This window comes from Lissotriton helveticus, chromosome 5_1, assembly GCF_964261635.1.
Source record: "Lissotriton helveticus chromosome 5_1, aLisHel1.1, whole genome shotgun sequence".
In the NCBI taxonomy this organism is placed as follows: Eukaryota; Metazoa; Chordata; class Amphibia; order Caudata; family Salamandridae; genus Lissotriton; species Lissotriton helveticus.
The window spans coordinates 1,732,511,694-1,732,532,299 of NC_136065.1; the positions used below are offsets into that span (position 1 = coordinate 1,732,511,694).

At 44.3% G+C, this 20,606-nt stretch overlaps 1 protein-coding gene across 6 annotated transcripts in view; it reads left to right on the forward strand.

The window, feature by feature from the left end:
- LOC144753804 (uncharacterized) overlaps positions 1 to 20,606 on the forward strand; it is a 2,685,544-nt gene that overhangs the window by 1,922,573 nt on the left and 742,365 nt on the right. The gene's annotated exons all lie outside the window — the stretch shown is intronic.

A 20,606-nucleotide genomic window follows, 5' to 3' on the forward strand; every position in this document is an offset into this window, starting at 1 on the left:
TGGTAATTTAAACCAAGAGTTTGATTAGGAAAAAATCAAATTAGGGCAAAACCATTTCAAAAATTATATTTCTCAGAAAATGTGACTTTCGGAAAGGTATCCTAATAGCATCTGTCTAAGCATTAAAGGATATGGCCGAGCGGAGTGTGTGACTCCGGGTTAAACACTGACAAAGGATATGATCAGCCAGTTTGTCTAAACCAAGCATTTGATTGCAAAGAAAAAAGGGTGATAACATTCCAAAAATATGAACAATTACGTTTTACAGGTATAGTACGATCTTAACAAATGTGGCATTAGGAAGGTCTAAACATATTTCAAAAGTATGCACAATTACATAATATATGTACCGTAAGCTCTTAGCAAATGTGGCATTAGGAAGATCTAAACATATGGCCCAGCGGAGTGTCTGACACCGGATTAAATACTGGCATGCACTCTTCATGTATGTGTCTTGCACAGGGAGAGGATATTGATGGACTTGGCCCTTTTTGCAGGGTCATCCCTGAACTTTTTGCCTTCCTCCTGTATTTTGTCTGACCTGTTTTTGTTGGTGTTATGACTCTGGTCACTTTACCACTGCTGATCAGTGCTAAAGTGCATATGCTCTCCCTATTGTAAATTGATGTATGTATTAGTGACTTGTAAATCAAATGCTGCTGGTGGGCTTGCAGCACTGGTTGTGCCACCCACAGAGGCAGCCTGTAAAGTGTGTCTCAGGCCTGCCATTGCAGAGCTTGTGTGCAGTCTGGTACTGCCATGTTGACTGCGCAAGTGCACCCACTTGGCAGTACCTAAACCTTCCCTTTTCTGCATATTAGTCACCCCTATGGTACTCAATGCTGGCTCCAACTCCTGTGGTGCGTCTGATGTCCCTGGCCCACACTGTCAAAGGAAAGAAGGAGTCTTGTCAACAAAGTGCTCCAGGACTGCACAGAACTGGTTTGGACTGGGTACAGGACCCTTTGCCTTCAGGGGACAAAAGATTTGCTAGTTTAAATATTGGGACCCGCACTCAAGAACTTTAGATCACTTTTGGGAAACAAGAAGAACCTTTGCTGAGGAGAGGAACCAGAGAAACTGAGGAGGAGGCTATCCCTAAGCTGAGTGCTGTTTGGGGGATTGGCCTGCAGTGGTTGCCTGAATGCCAAAGCAAGAGAAAAGACTTTGTGCTACTTTCAAATCAACTTGTAGAGGATCTCCCAGGGCTTGAGATAGAGCTTGCCTCCTGCTGAAGTCTCAGAGACAACAGACTTCACCAACCAGTCCCCTGCCTTCCCTTGCTGGGAATTGAAATGCCTATTGTTGAGCTGGGCCTTCTGAGAGACTGCTTGTAGCTGGCATCTAGAAGCGCGACTCAAGACGAAGAAGCGTGTCGCCGCAGCAGCCGTTGTCGTCACATCACCAGAAAAGAGTGTCGCTGCTGCAGCAGATGCCGTCGCATCACCGGAGAAGCTTACCGCCGCTGCCGCCTTCGCATCACTCGAAGCGCCTTGCGTCACCGGAGCAGAGTGTCACCATCGCAGCAGACGCCGTCGCATCACCGGAGAAGCATGTCGCAGGGCCTGTCGCAGCTCAGAAGAATCGTTGAGTCGCCGCATGGCCCTCGGGCATGCACGCATCGTTGTCGCATCAAGAAGAAGACACCATTTTGTGTCATTGCACCAAATCATCATCGCATCACGGCGCTGCTGGTCGCATCGCCACGGAAGCGCAGTAAGAAACCGCCGCATCACCTCTCCACGCGGAGAAGAACCAAGGCATTCCCTACTCAGCAGTAGGGACCCGACGCATCACTGTTCTTGTGTGTAAGGAACCGACGTATCACCTTCCCTGCAACGCTGTCGTTATATAGCGTTTCGGATCCTAAGGTACATTGAACTTAAAGTGTTGCATTTTACATCTAAAGAGAACTAAGCTAATTCTAACATTTTTGAAGTAGAGTATTATGAATTTTTGTTGTTTGGGGTCTTGTGTTAAGTCTATATAAAAATACATACTTTTATACTACAACTTGTGTGGTGTCCATCTGTAGTGTTGCCACTGGGTTACTGTATGTGTTCACAAATGCTTCACACACTGCCTCTGAGATAAGCCTGTCTGCTCGTTCCAAGCTGCCAATGGGGTGAGCAGGCGTTATTTTAGGAGTGTACCCTCTTACCCTGACTAGACGCAAGGGTCCCTAATTGTCCAAACGTACCTACCTCTTCCAACTAGAGACCCCCAAATCTAACTGATATGATCACACAGTGTGTATAGATGAGCCTTATACACACTGAATGGATAATTGGGCATACGTTGCATCCATTTCATACAGACCATCATTTACTGCGTTGAATCAGTTCATTCACTTGCATTTGCGGAACTCGCCTTGCTTGCCTAAACCATCACACACAGTACTACTTGTTCCGTCAACCTTCACTCCTACCTCCCAAATGGTAACCCATCAAATTCTCACCTATGAAAACATGGTCCTACAGGAGGCTCTGAAGATCAATTAATCCACGAAGTACGTGAAACATAATGTGACGACTGCAGAATGTGTGGCGTTAGACGGCTTGAAAAAGAACCATTCAATTGTGATAAAACCCACCGACAAGGGTGGGGCGATTGTGGTCCAAGATGTGGATGACTACAAAAAAGATATCTACTCTGAATTGAATGACGGGGTGAGTTACGCTAAATTAAGGAGCAACCCAACCAAGAAGATCAGCGCTATTATCCTCAAAACCACTGAGAGGGGAAAAGAGCTGGGTTTCTTGTCAGATTTGGAGTTTCAGTACCTAAACCAAAAACAACCTTGCCAACCGACTATTTACACCTTGCCTAAAGTCCACAAACACATGGAGCAACCCCCGGGCCGGACTACTGTTTCCGGCTGCGGCTCAGTCCTCGAACCGTTCTGCAAATATGTGGATTTGTTCCTAAAGCCGTTAGCAGAAACCTATCCTATCTCCGCGACACCATGCAGGTGATCAGTCTGGTGGATGGTATGCCCTTTGAGCCTGAAACTCAAATCCTGGTCACAATGGACATCGTATCTTTGTATACAGCATCCCCAAATGTCATAACCTTGAGGTTATGAAAAAATCCTTGGATAAAAGAACCCTACCAGTGTTTGTGCCTACAGAATTCATCCTACAACTGTTGGAAATAGCAATGACCCAAACCTTCTTCTATTTCCAGGGTGACCATTATGTACAGACCCGGTGTGTTGCAATAGGGACAAGCTTCGCTCCTGACCTGGCAATCCTGTACATGGATGACTATGAAGAACAATTCATTTATAATGACTGTAACCCTTACAAACATCAGGTTACTTATTGGAAACGCTATATAGACAACGTTTTCTTGATTTGGACTTGGGACGAATCGGATCTTCAGTCCTTCTTTTGTTGGCTAAACGAACGATCCGCTGACATTAACTATACCATCCACAAGGATAGAGGGAGCATTGATTTCCTGGATATATCAATCAAAGCAGCAAGCAACTGTCTATATACTGTCCTATCCAGGAAGCCTGCAGAAAGAAACACCTTGCTACGCTACGGCAGCCACCACCCAAGGGGACTGCATGACAATTTGCCCTTTGGTCAATTCCTCAGGATCAGGAGGAATTGCACACAAAAGGAAGACTGCTTCATGGAATCAGAAGATCTCATTAAGCATTTGGTAGAACGGGGTTAACCTAAACAAATGGTGAAACGAGCCAGGAAACGAGCTTGGCACAACCCCAGGGAATCAATCCTGACACCAAAAGAATGTCTGTCTGAATGAAGGTATGGACAGGTTGATTTGTATGACAATGTTTAAAACAAGAAGTAATGAAATTAGGCAAATCATTAACAAGCATTGGCCACTGGTGGCGAACGATCTTCAAATGACTGCTCCACCTAGGCATTCCTTTAAAAAGGGTAAAAACATCAAGGACCAGGTGGTCAGGTCATTCTTGGAACCACCATCACAACACACCATTCAATCCTTGTGGCAGCTGCAAAACTTGTTGTCTTACTACTGAAACCAAGCAGTTCAATCCCCCTCAAAACACACACCAATTTCTAGCACGCCTAATGTGATCTACGCAATCCTTTGTCCGTGTGACAAGATCTATATAGGTCAAACCATGCAAAAGGTCAAGGCCCATATACTGCAACATTGCAGCAGGATACGGTGTGGAATGACAGGGGCTCCCCTAGTTGAACATTTTCAAACCTTTGAACACAGTCCTGATTCCATAAAATGGTTGGTCATTGAGGAAATTAAATTAGGAGCTAGGGGCGGCGGCCTAAGCTCCATTTCGAACATCCACGAATGCAAGTGGATGAACCGATTCAACGCAGTAAATGATGGTCTGAATGAAATGGATGCAACGTATGCCCAATTATCCATTCTAAATAACGATTAGGGCTCATCTAAACACACTGTGTGATCATATCCTCTCCCTGTGCAAGACACATACATGTGCATGCCAGTATTTAATCCTCAGTCAGACACTCCTCAGGGCCATATGTTTAGATCTTCCTAATGCCACATTTGCTAAGAACTTACTATACATGTTACACTTAATTGTGCATACTTTTGAAATATGTTTAGACCTTCCTAAGGCCACATTTGGTAAGATCTTACTATACCTGTAAAACGTGAATGTGCATATTTTTGGAATGATCTCACCTTTTTTCTTCACAATCAAATGCTTAGTTTAGACAAACTGTGCGATCATATCCTTTGTCAGTGTTTAACCCGGAGTCACACACTCCGCTGGGCCAAATCCTTTAATGCTTAGACAGATGCTATTAGGATACCTTTCCGAAAGTCAAATTTTCTAAAAAATATAATTTTTTTAATGGTTTCGCCCTAATTTGATTTTTCCATAATCAAACTCTTGGTTTAAATTACCATACTGTATGTCAAAGTTTCAGACTGTGCGCCATTTATTTAGACATGGACAGCCTTTTTTGTATGGCCGCCATGCCCTGGAGCATCAATACAATCTTAACAAGGACTGTCAAAATGTACTCCAAACGGCATCTAAACCCGACAATATATGCATTCGTGCTCTTGCTTTTGATTCTAATTGATTGCAATTTAGTTTGTTTAAATTGCTTTTTAGGTTCGAGAGTTCTTTATTAGTACATTAATTATGGGAATGCCTTCTTCTACCCTATAATGTGCGCTGTACTCTGCAGACAGATATGGCCCTTTAACACCCACATGCATCCGTGGTCTTCTATTTAAATTTTAATTGATTGCTATTTAGTTTGTCAAATTTGCTTTTTAGGTTCGGGAGTTCTTACATTAATAAATTATTTTTGGGAAGCCACTCGTTCTCCCTATAATGTGCGCTGCACTCTGCAGACAGATATGGCTTCTTTAAAATAAAGGAGGACTATTTATGTTCAACTGCCTTTTATGTCTAAGTGTTTTGATGTTAAAACATTTACTGTGGGAAGCTACTCTATCTCCCAATCATGTGCGCTGTATTTTGCGGACAGGAATGGCTCTTCATCATCATGTAAGATTTCTTTCCTTTCTCTCCCTCGAAAAGTGCCCCAAATGAATTAGGTCGTAAAACTGACTATCATGGCCCAGCTTGCAGAACGTGCAAGTCCTCCCATGGCATTCAAACCTTGTAGCTTACAAGGCCAAGGAGTTAGCTGTTAACTGGTCTTGCCAGCAGCCCACAGGTATGGCTTGCCTCTCTGCCCCAGCGAGGCTGCTTTGCATAATATGGAGACTTTAGCCCAGTGACCTTTTGAGCATACCTCTCACTAGCGTAGTTAAGTCTTTTCTAGTTCAAACGTGTAAGGTTCTTCCCCCAGGCCGTAATCAGGATATTTAGTCCAGTATTTTTTCCTTTGACACGCATCTTTCTGAAGGTTTCCATATGCCTGCCCGCCCTCAGCAGTCGGCTAATTATAAAAGGTTTTTATAAACGTTCTCATAGGATAGATGTAACCAATATGACTTAAGCCTCACTTGTGACTGGTGGTCTTTCGTTAAATAACTTGAACATCACACACATAACCACTTGCATGCAACAGATGCTACAATTAAGTAATAAGCCCCGCTTTTGCTCTGACATGTTTGTGGGGCACAATGCACTTTCAGTGTTAGTTATCTAGCATTTTGCCAACATACCCTGGTAGCAGGCACATCCCCGGGTTTTGTCATACTATGCTGCTATGAGCAATCCACGAAGCATCCCAAGCACTGTGGAGACGCCTTATTTAGTGCGCCTCACACCTAGCACTCCCTGCATTCCTGTGGCATGTTGTTCATTGTTTCTTTTTAACTAAGCTATGTCAAGACCTCTAACTTGAGGTTGGTATACATTTTGTGACACAGTGTATCACCTTCTTCAGCCACAGGTTACTGATCAACCTGGGCCTTTCATTTTGTTTACCACGAACATCAATGAAGAAATCTGAGTAGGTTCGTTTTTCGAGTCTTTTTGTAGATCCAATTTTTTAAAATATTACTCCACAGTAGCTATAGAAATAGAGGTCCTAGTGCATTTGTCTCCTCTCTCTTTCACAGGAGCCTACACAGCCCAGCTTTCATATCCACAGGCAGAAGCAATATAGCTGTTTTTACTGGTAATTCTTATCTTATTGACATGATCTTTTGATAAATATCTCTACATTTACGCACCACCCAAATAACCTCATCCTATTCTCTATAGGTACCTACTCCCCTTCCTTCACTTTGGTCCTGATGAAGACCCCGCCCAAAATGCGCAAAATTGGCTGTTCCATTTAGGGGTCGAAACGTCGACACTTCTTTACTATAATGTCAGACAAATATGACAGAGAATATATATCTGTAATTGTTATGATTTGACATTTAATGCATTTGTCAGGAAACTGTCTGGATAGTTCATTATTAATTTACTGATGTATATATATGCACACTACTATCCTTTCTCACAATCCCTCTCATGCACTTACCACTTCACCCTTCTGTGGACCTATTGTCCAATTAGGAATTGTTTGTATTGCATATAAACTGATTAATTTCAATGTTGTGATGAAATAAAATCACATCCATTGGTTGAAAAACTGTATGGTGGTGCTTGACTTCGTTTAAGACACAATTGATTAACTCTAGCACTTATCTATCTGTTTTAATTGCTCTCCACTGGGACATTATCTTACTGTACCACATCTCTATTGTGTGGCAAAACTTTTAGAAGGAAAACCGGCGATGCCATGGGCCTGGTTTCTCTAGTATGAAGCTCTCTTAAGATGTTGCAAGTCCACCATTTTGAAGAGTGTACTCCTTAGGTGCTTGCAGCGGTCAACACGTTTGTTTAGCCCATGTTCATTCAGTGGTGCAATGGCCAGAATTTATGCAATAATTTGTCTATGCATTGTGTTTGACTTTGCCCTTTTTGGCAGGTTCACCCCTGAACTTTTTGCCTTAAGCTCTGACATGGTGGTAGTGGTTTTAGGCCTCTGGGCACTTTAGTACTGTGGCCCAGTGTAAAGTGCGTGCGCTCTCTGAGTGTGTTTGGTGAGATTGACCTGCCCTCCCATAGGAATGCATGGGGGATATGTGCGTCCATGGTAATTCCTGATATTAGTATGTATGAACTTGTGAGAATAAATGCTGCGCAATGTTGTGCGCAGATTTATGGTGACTGGTGGAGAACTGACACTTTTAGAAGTTGGCATTTCTGTGTACTATGTGTCTGTCTGCCTGATGTGAATTGCATGTCTGGCTTGTGAGTGACAGGAGCTGAGAGGTGTGGGTGGCTCCAGGAGCCAGGGGGAGTCAGCCCAGTGGTGAATAGAGAGATCTGCATGCAGATTGGAGGGAGGAGTTGCACCTGGGACCTGAATAGGACTGTGCCTTCCCTCCACAATGCCGGCTACGCCCCCTGTGGTGCATCTTATCACTGAGCCCTCAACTGACAAAGGAGAGAGGAGCTGAGCAAAACAAAGTGCTCCAAAGCTCCCCTAAACCAGTTGCATCTCGTTCTCCCATGCCCTGCACTTTTGACATTATTATGTGGTATAAATATAGGGGCTGTGACCCCATGAAAATGTTCAGTTCTTGGTGGCTGTTCCTGCTGGGGCGTGCTGCTGCTGGGGCCCAGTGGGGGACTGCCATGAGGGCTTGCCTCCCTGGTTCCTGCATTGCCCCCTGATGCCTAAAGGACTTCTTGGGACCCTTTCACTTCCTTATTATCCTTCAGGATCTTCAAGACTTTATGTAGCCTTTCTGCGCACTGGCCGAGCTTTTGATTTTTATAACCCCCAGGAGAGCTGCAGCCCCTTTAAGAGGGAATCCCCATCGTAGGGATTCCCCCGTGATGCCGGACTTGTGGGTGCCCACCCCACTTATTTGCTTTGCAGGTGCCTGCCCTGCACCCTAGTGCCTTTTATCTGACTTGCGGGTGCCCACATCGCATACTGGTGCCGTTATTGGTATTGTGGGTGCCCACTCCGCAGTTTTCTTTAATGGCGGGTGCCACCCCGCATGTTGCCTGGTTCTTTAATATCCAAATAGCGGGTTCCACCCCGCATTGGGCCCCTTCGAAATGGCGGGAGCCCAACCCGCGTTTGGCCGCTGTGATTCCCCGCCGTGGCCCGATCAATATCCTCGACCCGGAAGCCAGGCAGGGTCCGCCTGACTCCGGGTGGGAGCAAAGCAGGAAGTAGTTGGCTGGCGGCGCCTGCCTGTGCGGGGCTCCCATGAGTGAGGGAGAGCCCCGCGGGTGCCAGCAAGTGAGGAGAAGCACACAGCTCGAGCTGGTGGGGAGGGGACTGCAAATCAAGGCACGCTATCGGTACCTGCCCCCATTGTTGTTTCCCTTGAGCAGCCCCACCAGAGAGCGGGCCGCTACCACGTCGTTTGGTATGATTATTTTTAGAATCCCGTGTGGCTCCAATGAAGGGGGCATATTTGTTTTAATGGCCAGAGGGGCCCATGTTCGCTCCAGTAGTTGCCATATGTTTTTACAGTTGCCCTGCTGGACAGTGGGCAACTGCAACGTTTAGGGGGCAACATTATTTCAGAGAAGTCCCAGTGAGGCCCCGAAGGCATGGATGTGCCAGGGCCCCTCTTTGTATTATCAGTTGCGCCGCAACAGCACGGGCAGCTAAAACATTTTTCCCATCGATTCCAAGGGCAGATTGAGAGCCCAGGCCTGCAATTGATCTTCCCAGCTGCCTAGCAAGTAGTGGGCAGCTGCACCGTTTAGGTTATTTTTTCTTTGGGGCCATGTTTGAAGTTAGGAGTGAGATGCACTCCTGTGCCCCATACTTTCCCAGCTGCGCAGCAATTAGTGCCAGCTGCAATGCTTAGGTCTGCGCAATTGTGCACCCATGGATTCTGCTGCATTGGCAGCGTGCCCTGACTTTTGGGACTTAGGGAATTTGAGCCCCTTTTGAGATGGCCAGTTAGCCAGGGGGACTGTTAGAATTATAGCGCCGGCCCTAAGTTGATTTAGATAGGAATGCGGTAAATGTAATTCAGGTACTGTTTTATGCACCATGATTTATACCTCTAGATGTAATTGTATCATTAACAGGTTTTGCATGCTGTGTAATGAGTTAGTCTATTCTCTGGGTATGAGTTATTCCCTACTGCGGTTTATGTTAGTAAGTTCATTTCCTAATGCGAGTTATGTTTAGGAGGTTATGGTCTACCATGTTTAGGCTTATGAGGTTGGCGCAGAAGTTATTTCCCGCTTGATATGATACTGTACATGATAGGATTTATGTTACAGGATGATGCTGAGTATAGTGTTTGCTAGTAATTACTGGTTGTGTTCTAAGTTTATGATATGTCTTACTTTTATTATCTTTACTAAGTGATGATTCTGACAGTGGCCCACGTGGCCCTGTCATGTGTAAATAATCCCCTGTAAATATTGCCCAGTGCCAGTTGGCACAGTGTATATTGTGTGATTACCATCTAATGTGTTTTATGATAATACAAAGGCTATTTTTATATATAACCTTGTGTGGAGTTCCTTTTGTGGTATGCCTAGTATGTTGTTCCTGTGTGTGTGTTGGCCAAATGCTTTACACATTGCCACCGGGATAAGCCTGACTGCTCGTGCCAAGCTACCAAGGGGGTGATCAGGGGTTATCTTTGGCGTGTAACTCCCTTGCCCTGACTAGAGTGGTGGTCTCTGCGTGGCTTTAGCGCAAGCCTTAGCCAACCAGAGATCCCATTTCTAACACATTGCTAACTATTCGTTCTGTTACATGGGATATTGTGAAAGTGCGCTGACCCAGATTTATACAAGTTTTGGCTTCTCATGCTAATTTGTACCATTTAGTTGTTCACCCGTATTATAATTATGGGATTATTCACTGATAACACTAATATGGGTGATCCAAGGTGGAAGTTTGTCAGAAGGAGAGTTTCTTATATTTCCTCCAATTTGCATTCTTCTATTAGATGACGAAAAATTCCTTATAGTGGTTTGTGTTTTAGTCTATTTAACAAGTCTCTTTTACTTAAACTTGCTGTTATATTTGCGATAAATAAATTGTTTGAAAAGGGAGTGGAAAGATAAAGGAGGATTGGATATCCCCAAAAGCTAATTATTGGTTTTCAGTTCAGTTCAGAAAAACTATATTTTGGTCAGTACGACCTAAAAAAGTACAACTCCTAAAATCATATACAACATACATACATAATTGCTCACAAATATCAAACTTGGACATTAAAAACAGCATTCCAACTGTCTTCAAACCTCGTGAATAAAAGGCTAGTCAATAGGGATACTACAAGCAGGCGAGCTATACAATTACATATCGGGAAACGCTTGATACAATAAATAAATAAATAGTTAAAAAACAGGAGTAATCTGTAGGGGGAATTAGAACCATAGCACAATAAAAAACTTGATCGTGGTTTATAAAATATACAATTGTTAAAAGAATTACATTAAAATCGTTGCAACATGCCCTAGGCCTCATTAGATGATTTCATTAGAGCCCTTCTAGTACACCACATGGAAAACAAGAATCTGGAGACTGAAAACACGATCGGGATGCTAAGATCAGATTTCAGTATCCAAATGCCTCCAGATAGTGCCTGCTGCCAATGTTTCTGCAGATCTGGATCAACCAGCATTTCCGAGCCTTGTGATAGCCAGGGCAGCCACAAAACACATGCTGCACTGATTCGTCGGTGAAACCACAGGCCGGGCACTGTACCTTTTGGTCCTTGCTCCACTTTACCGTGTAACAACAGAGCAGGAGGACCCCAAACCTAAATTGTAGGAAAAGCTTTCTTGCCTCCACCGGTGTAATCAGGTCTAGTATTGACTCAAAGCGGGCGACATCCTTAACTTCCAAGAAGGCTAAGGATAGTATGCCCGTCTTGGGGCAAGAATGTAGTTGAGCCCTTCTATATTCTTCATGCTGGGCCTTAATTTGCTTCCTTGTGGTTTGGGGGCAGGCACGATCTGGGTCCGTCCAACAATCACCCAGGCCCATATTGGTCAGTAGAGATTTTATGTGTGCAAACCAAGGAAGTGTAACTGCACCCCGGGCAGACATAACCTCCAATAACTCCTCCCTGTATGTCAGTAGTTCAGGAGTGGACCAAAGGCGACGCCAATACAATATAGGTCTAAGACTCGAAGTGTCTGCTATCACCATCAAACCTGAATCTAATCGTAACGGAATCAGAATGGTACTCGTTGGTAATCTGTACAACTGTCTAAGGAATTGATTTTCTACTTTTAGAAGGGAATCTAGTTTGGAATGGCCCCATAACTCAGCGCCATATAATGCGCCCCCTCGCGCTTGGGCCTTATAGATTTCTAGAGCTGGGCTGACTGCTCTCTTACTTGATCTACTAAAGACCTTCATTATGCCAACTGTCGATTGAGCTAATTTTAGTGTACTCTTAGTGATATGAAACCCCCAATCCAGGTTTTCAGTAATGGTGAGACCCAGATAAATGAAGGATGAAACTCTTTTCAAGGGTTTCCCATTTAATTGAGGGTTAGGACGAGAGCTTTTTGAGCTGTTGAACTCCATGTATTTAGTTTTCTGTAAGTTTATATCTAAACCTCTTTCCTTACAGAATAGCTCAAATTTATCTAGGACCCTCTGAATCCCCAGGGGTGATTTTGAGACCAAAAGAGTGTCATCAGCAAACATCATTGCTGAAATTCGTCGGGACACTAGCTTAGGGGCATCAAGGTCTTTTACAGTTGCCAGTTCATCGATCAGCCCATTAATATAAAGACTAAATAGCGTAGGTGCTAAGACGCATCCCTGGCGTACACCACGTTTAACAGGTATTGGAGCAGAGAGGTTTCCATCCTTTCCAATTCTTATTTGGGCATAGTTATCTTCATGCAATCTCTTAAGAAGTTGGATCAGATATACCGGGACCCCCATCTCGATAAGAACTGACCATAGCTTTTCCCGTGGCACCAGGTCGAATGCCGACCTCAGGTCTACAAAAATTAGGTATAAGCTGCCCCCCTGGAGGCAGACGGTCTTCCAGTACAAGAGCTGTAGTCTTAGTACTTGGTCCAGGGTTGATATCTTTTCCTTGAACCCCGCCTGGAGGGGGGACAGTACCCCTTTTTCTTCCATCCAGGATTGTAGCCTGGCTAGCAAGACCCTCGCAAATAGTTTTTGGGATATGTCTATTAAGCTTATAGGTCTATAGTTTGTTGGCAGGAGTGGGGATCCTTTTTTGAAAATTGGAATAATCTCCGCTCCCAGCCAGCTGGATGGTATCTTCATGCCCTGTATTATAGCATTAAAAAGTCCACAAAAATACGGGGTCCAGATGGCTGGTTCGCTCCTATATAGGTCCCCAGGAATCTTATCCAGACCTGGGGCTTTACCTGGTGCTATTTTTAGCAATGCACCCTCAGTCTCCTTTAGGGTTATAAATACACTTAGGCTACTACCTGGGTATACTTCATGTTCTGGGCTTCTTTCAGTGCCATCCCCGGCCAGTGCCAATTCCATAGGGGGCCGGACAGTTGAGGATCCCTCAAAGTCCTTTTCATCGGCATAGAGGGTTTCGAAGTGCACCCGCCATACCTCTTCGTCCAGGTTTGATTCGATTGCGGATTTGGGGGTAGGAGCACCTGTGTTAACAATACTCCAAAACGTCCTCATATATCTATCCCCCAAGGCCGTTTTGAGTGAATCCCAGTTTTCCCTTTCCCATCGCTGTTTAGCTTTTTGGACCATTGTTTTGTATGACTTTCTTGTGGTTTTGATAAGGGAGTAATTTTTACCTTTGATAGATAACACAAGTGCCTATTTGGCCCTACGCCATTTGCCATTTGCTGTTGTACCAAGGGTGACTAGGGGGCCTGCTCGGTCTAGGGGAAGCTTTAGGGTAAAAGAAGTCAAATGATACATCCCTTAGTTTGCTATAGTTTGTATCAACTACTCCCAAATCTAGGATCGCACTGCTTTGGTATAAGGCTGTTGGCTCTTCAAACACCGGAATAAGCGCTTCACACAAATTGTTCATCTTATCCTGTGATTGGAGGAAATTGGTCCACCGTACTTTCCTCCTACAGTTTGAAATGGTTACGCCAAGGTCGGTAGGGCCAGCTATGGGAACATTTTGAGGATTTAAGGCTTTTATTTCCATTATTAGAGCATGATGATCAGTGTCCACTCGTGTAGGAATATTAAAATTAATCATCCTGTCCCAGGAGTTTGTATCAATTAAAATATAATCTAATATAGACCCACATTTCTTGCTATGGAAGGTATAGCCATTAGATGAATCAGAGCATGATCTCCCATTACACGCTCTTAATGAATGTCTTAAAACAAGGTAGTTCATCTGGATTGCTAAGGGGGACCAATTTTTGACTAGTGGACATCTGGATTCTGGGATTGCCAGAGAGAGATCCTCATTCCCTATGCTTTCAAGGGACAAGCCCTCAAGGGGCTCAAACTGGCAATTAAAGCCCCCACCAACAATAACCGTTTGATTTGGGTCTATAAGGCATAGAAATGTAGATAAGGCCTCTACCGTGTTAGATTCTTTATCCCTAGGGGTCGGTCTAGAGTATAAATTAATTCGAGTAACGGGAGGCTTAGAGCAAAACTGTAGTTGGACACATAGGATGTCCAAGGAGCCTGTTTCGAGTTGTACAGCCTTGCAACCTAGATGGATCCCTATCCAGGTCATAAGCCCCCCAGACGGTCTCCCTACACCACCTGTTGTGGCTGGGATGCTATAGGTAGCATAACCAGGGTTAGTTACCTCCTCACAATCCCAAGTCTCTTGGAACATGCAAACCTCGTGTTGACTGATGAAAGACCCCTAATCAGGGTCACCCAATTTGTTTTTAATACCTGCCACATTCCAAGACAAAATCTTAGTTACTTGTCTGTCTTGTGGGGGAGTTTAGGGCGACATTATAATAGGTGACTTCATTAGGGAAGTTGTCACGCCGGTATCGACCTCAGTTGGAGACCTTATAGTTGGCTGAGATTCAGGATTTTCCCACTGGGCACAAACTCCGCTAGGGATGGTACTACTGATGCTCGTGGAGCCGCTCATGCTTCTTCTAGCTAGACCGCCCCTGTTATGAGAATATGCCCGACTACACTTAGTCCATCACTCCTGGGGTGAAGGGGGGTTACTCTCCTTATTGCAAGGGGCGTCTCCATTTAGTCAGTCCACCCCATCTAATGGGCTAAATCTGTTACCTGTCGAGATATTAAAACAAGGATGGGTAATCCAATGTGCTTCTCGTGTGAGTGGTGTATAGTTTGTAGATACAGGTCTCCTATCCATCCTCTGGTAATAATTGAATTTTCGTGGTCTGTTTGGAGGATAGAAGTAACTTAAATGAAGTGGTAAAATGCTACCCGAGTTCCTCCCGTACTTTGTGCTATCGCAGGATTCCGAAAATTAATTATTATGCATTCCTGGTATGTCTTTGCTTCGCTCGCCTATCCAACCCACCCTTCTGGTTGTTAGGATCTCATCCGAAATCTCATACCCCTGGTTGCTGTTATTCACTAGCCAGTTAACGCATTTATTCTTCAATTCTTGGTGGGATTCCGACAGACCCTCTCTTACGGCCGGTGCCCCTGTGAGCACATAATGAGTTGAGGCCGGTGGGAGATTGATAATTGGTGGAACATAAGCTTTATTGTTGTGGGCCAAAGCTAAACCAGTTGGGCATACTTTCTTGGGGATTTCTGAGCTTCCCCACTTTTTGTAAGCATTAGTTGACTAGTGTTCACTGCGCTTGCTTGTGCCGAAGGGGTTACGAAATCATTCAGCCTACTGACCTGTTGGGCGTTAGCCTGACTTATAGTGGGGATTTGTTCTATGGCTATTGTAACAGAGTCCGCCAAGTGATTATCCCTATTAGCCTGCTGGCATGCTCTGTCTTCTAAATTGGAAATAGCCTCATTTGTCTCTTTAGGTTTTAGGAAATGGTCCACCATTAGATGACAAAGTTCCTCCTTGATAATAGCCCTCACTTGAATGTGTAGCTTATTCACCAGTGATGACACCCACCCAGGCTGTTCGTTAGTATAGTCATTAGACGTCCCTGCGGTGTTATCATCCCTGGGCCCTTCTACTGAAATGGGGTCTTGTAGTTGTTTTTTCCGCCTGACTGGTGGTTTTACTTTGGGCTTTGTTCTAACTTTATTACTTCTGCTCGGTTGCTTCCTAGTAACGACCTCAGGTGACTCTATGGTAGACTCTAGATCTACTATTGGGGCGTTTGGAAGCTCTAAAGGTGTTACCTGTGTATCTACAGTAGGGCTAATTGTCGGTGTCACTAGATCAAGGTTTGGGGTTATGGATAGTCGTCTCTCAGTCCTTTCTATTTCTGTGGCGACGGCACCCAGGTCTTTCACCAACATCCGATCAATTGAAGTGGGTAAGGGAAGAATGCTGCTCAGCAAATCCGCTTTGGTTTGGTTTTGACACGGGTGCCACTTGCTTCTTTTCCACACAAACCCGTTTCCCCATTTTACAAAACTTATGACGGGTATGCTGCAGCTAAATAATTGACCCACTAGACATACTAATCAAGATATGGCTACACAATATAAACTTTTTGAATGGGCAATCATGCGTCCAGGCTCTAGAGATATGGGGCTTGTGGTTAAAACAATATACCCAATTTAAGATGTTAAATAGTACCTTTTTTTCCAGGGCATATAGTACAGATGTTAGGGGGGTGCCCAGCCCAGCCTCTTCCTGCCACTGACGGGCGCGGACGGGCCCGCCCTTGGCCCGGGCAGCGCCTGGGCACGCCCACGCGCGTAATGTGCTGTGGGAGAGCCTGCCCGGTTTTGTGGTCGCCTGGCGCTCTGCGCCGACGTCACTGATAGCGGGATGCGCGAGGCCCTCTGGGCAACGTAGTCCTGGGCCTCGCGTGTGCACCCGACAACCTAGTCCCCCTCTGAGTGCAGGCAATGGAGGGAAAGGAAGGGACTGGCGTGGAGGAGCGGTGCTGGTTCACGATGATGGCCCCCACAGATGGTCATAGATAGCTGTTCCCCTCACGGCTAACTCCGGCCAGTATGCATCCCCATACGTATGCTCTTTCTAATCTTACCGGACAATCAGCAAAGCTCTTATCAGAGGATACAACTCTTGTAGACCCAGAAGACAGGAAGGCGCATACTTCAACTAAGAGAGCTTTTCCGGGTATAAACCTTGCTACCAGAGCTGGTATCTCTTCGGTTATCGAGTTACAATCCCAGGTGAAAGATTTTTAGTCCTTCTCTCCTGCTATTCATCAGGGGGACTGAGTGTCTAATCTTTTAGCTGTCTTCCAATCACAAGCTAAAAGCCTTTCTGATATTTTGCTTTATGTTTTTAAAGCAACAGGTGTGTCAGCAAGTAGTAGTGAGGTACTGGAAGGTAGATTTGTTTAGAAAAGCATTCTTGATAGAAATGACATTTCCTGGAGATATGCTTTTGGGAGAAAAATATATAATGTTATTTGTCAGTCTCTTTAAAACAGAAAACCCAAGAAGCCTTTCAAATGTTTGTCTAAAAACTATAATTGAAATTAAAGGCCTTATGAGCGTCCACATCGCAGGATATATGAACCTGGAGGAGAGAGATTGCTTTGGTTGCACATGGGTTTTGCAACAGAAGATTAGGGAGAGCTGGGTCATCAGGTTTCTCAGGGTTATTCCCTAGAATTTGTGGAGTTTCCGTTAAAAAAATATTTTGTTCTGACTCCTCTTACAAGGAAATCTGGAGAAGAAAGGCTCTGTATCAAAATGATTTGATCCTGAAGCAGAAAAGTGCAATAGTAATAGATCTAAAGGAACTAAATGCATTTTTAGAATGAATACCCCGCACAGACCCCAGTCATGTCACATGTGAACATGCAGTTTGGCTCAGGCTCATCGTCCCTCAGTCTCCTAGTTTAAATGATTTGCAGTTGGTCAGAGAAGTATCTGCTCTATAACAGAGCAATTGATATATAAAAGGTAGGGACAGTCAAGTGGCGGATTTGCTTAGCAGCGTTCTTCCCTCATCACACAAACTGGGACTCTCATACTAAATCTTCAAGGAACTTGTTATAGGTTTGGCAATCTGGAGCTAGACCTTTCTGCAGATCACCTTAACACTCTTCTACCTCAGTTGTATTCAATCTTTCAGGACCAACTTGCCCTACAAGAGGATGCCAATAGTCAAAAAAGCAGTTATAGGTATTTCTGCCAATTGTTCAAATTCCACGCTTTCTTGCAAAGATAAGGAGAATGGAAGTTGAAGGAGTTCTTGTCTGTCTATGTTGGCCAAGGAGAAACTGGTTTCCCCTTATCGGGGAGATGTTGGTGGGTCACATGTGGTTTGTTCTACAAAGATTGAGATTATCAGCTTGGAGGTTGAGCAAGAAGGGCTTAGAAATGTAAGTCTTTTGATTTATGTAGCCAGTTTGATTCAGGGCCTCAATAGAGAGTCTATTCCAAAGGTTTGCAACCGTCTTTTGACTTCATTCACTAGATTGTGTGTAGACAGGAATTTGTCTCCAATTTGGTGTTCCCTGGAATTCATTTGGACATTTTTGCAGGATGATTTCACAAGAGTTGGGCTAAGTCTATCCTGAGGCTTCAAAGGACTACCATTAAGGCATTTCACACTCTTTGGAATTCATTGAAAAAAAGAGTGTACTTATTTTTCAAGGAGTTTGAACTGTTGAGACCTATGTTTAGGATTCTGTTTCATAGTTTAAATCTATTGTTGATGTTAAACTCTTCAACCCAGGATCCATTCCTTTAAGTCTTTAGGTGGGGTGCCCTCACCAAGCTGTAAACCAACAGTCAGGCATGCACATGTGCACTATTTTGTAACCCTGGGATGTCCCCAGACAGATGTGGGTGGCTGGAGATACACAGTTGTGGCCACGAGTCCTGGGACACGCACAAGCCCTTGATCATGGGCTATGCCATCCGGGAAGTGTCCCTGGGAAGATGCTTAGCTCCCGGTTTCAACGTGAACACCGCTCGCAATACAGATCCCCAGTGGGGCGTACGTGATGAGAAATGTGGGAGTACTGACCTGGTGAATACCGGGTGTCACCCTGGACAGCAGGGGACAAGGCCCGCAGCTCACGAGCTTCGGCAACGCACTCTTACCAGTGAGTAGTGAACAAGACGCAATGCGGGACCAGGGAGGCACGCTGCAGCAGTGCCCCCAAGCGGGCGAAAGCCGCACCTCACCAATAGATGGGCCATGTAGCGTAAGGAAAGCTAATGCCATTCCGCGATCCGATCGGAGATCTGAAAGGAAAACAAATATAAACCTGCACCGCCTACGTGCGGTGACTTACACTATTGAAAATACAACCTCAGAAGTAAAACAATCAACAAAATCTACCAATCCACACAATCGAAGGAGATAAAATCCCCAGAGAAGGGGAAAGAGCACTTAAATAGCTGCAAACATGGCTTTAAGTGGGATGAAAAAACTGGAGGATCTCTCAAGAGGGGTGGCCAATGTAATTAATGGTGTGGCTTAAAAACACTTAAGCTAAAAATCTGTGCTTAGCATAGTGTGCAGCCCGACTTTCTATTTTGCTATTTCTATCATTGAAACTAGATGTATGATACAACAAGTAACATGCCTATAACAAGTCAGGACCATTGGCTTTGTCAATGGTTGTTAGTTGCATAGGATAAATAAGCAGCAACTATGGCATGTATATAATATGGAAAAAGCTTCCACTTAAAGCCCTGGTGACACAACAACAATGTTGCTGCTCCTGAGTTTCAAAAAGAGAAGGGAAATCCAGAGAGAAAATGTCTCTCTGTAAAGGATTTCCCTTCCCCTACAACACTCACCTGGCATGATGCCATGCCGTAACTTCTCCACTAGTGAGAAGTGAGCAGAGTGAGCACGTGCCCATCGATGTGCCTGCTGTCACTGCAGACCAGAAAAAACAGACCGTCAGTGCCAGGGCACAAAACAGACCCCGATAGAGACCCGTTTCGAGGCCCCCTTAAAAAAACTGCTGGTGCTCAGACCCGGTGAGAACCGGCCCACTTCAAGCCCTGGCTGCGGAGCTGTGAAGAAAGAGGGGGTCCAAACAGAGAAGAAGGGCTATTTAGGATACGATGTTGTGAACAAGATAAAAGGACTAATGAACGGTTCTTTTTTTCCATATGTTCATGGGAAATGTAGTTTATAAAAGTGTAAAATGACTGCTGTTTGTGTTAAATGAATTAAAGCAATCAAGATTTAAAGCATAATCCTCACCTCTGGTCCTGACATAGAATTAATGTATTAATAGTCAAATGAATGGATTCAACTTCTTTTATGGCTGTTAATCAGTAGATAGTAGAACATTAAGCAATATAATGTATTGACTTTAAAATGAAATCTTTTTTTTTTTTTAAATCTGCCAAGATAACTTTGTAAATAATGCTTATGTGGTTGATGACATTGATGCCATAAAATTGTGTAACAGTAATACTATGCTCAATGAGACATGAAGTGTTCTAAACTAAGAAATTACTATGTATTAAAAGTGCAGCACTTTTTTCTTCAAAAAGCACAGTTGAAGAAAGTGGATAATGAAGATTGCTGCGGTATAAGCAATCTGGTGATCGGGACAAACTTATCCAGTAACATGTTACCTTTTTATAAGAAAATAGTGAAGACTCACAAATTGGTCTTCAGTAAAAACACATCCACTCCAAATAAGTGGGATGACTTACTTGGCATTGTAGGTTTCTGCTGGTCCTACTTGTTCCTTTTCTCGTTCACCCTTCAGGCAACTTTGCCTTAAAACAGCACATTATTTTAGAATTTAAGCTGATGATAAAATGCCTCTATTGGCTTGCACCTGAGAGCTGGTAGAGGTTATTATTGTGAAGGTAAATGTCTCATAATTCAGCCCCAAAGCGCTAACATATCTTGATATAGAGATCTGGGAGCACCACTAGAATCTGAAACCCTCTCTCTCAGAGTCTCTGTCTGACCTGTACCACGGCTCCTTTAAAAAAGAGGGATAAGGCATGTCGGCTGTTAGCTATTTGTGATGTCATCGCTGACTCATGGGCGTTAGTCACCAAGCCACAGGAAATTCCAGATATGTTTGCATCCTACTTTAGGGCCAGGGATCAGTGCAAATGAAGCTCTTCTTGGTGCCTCTC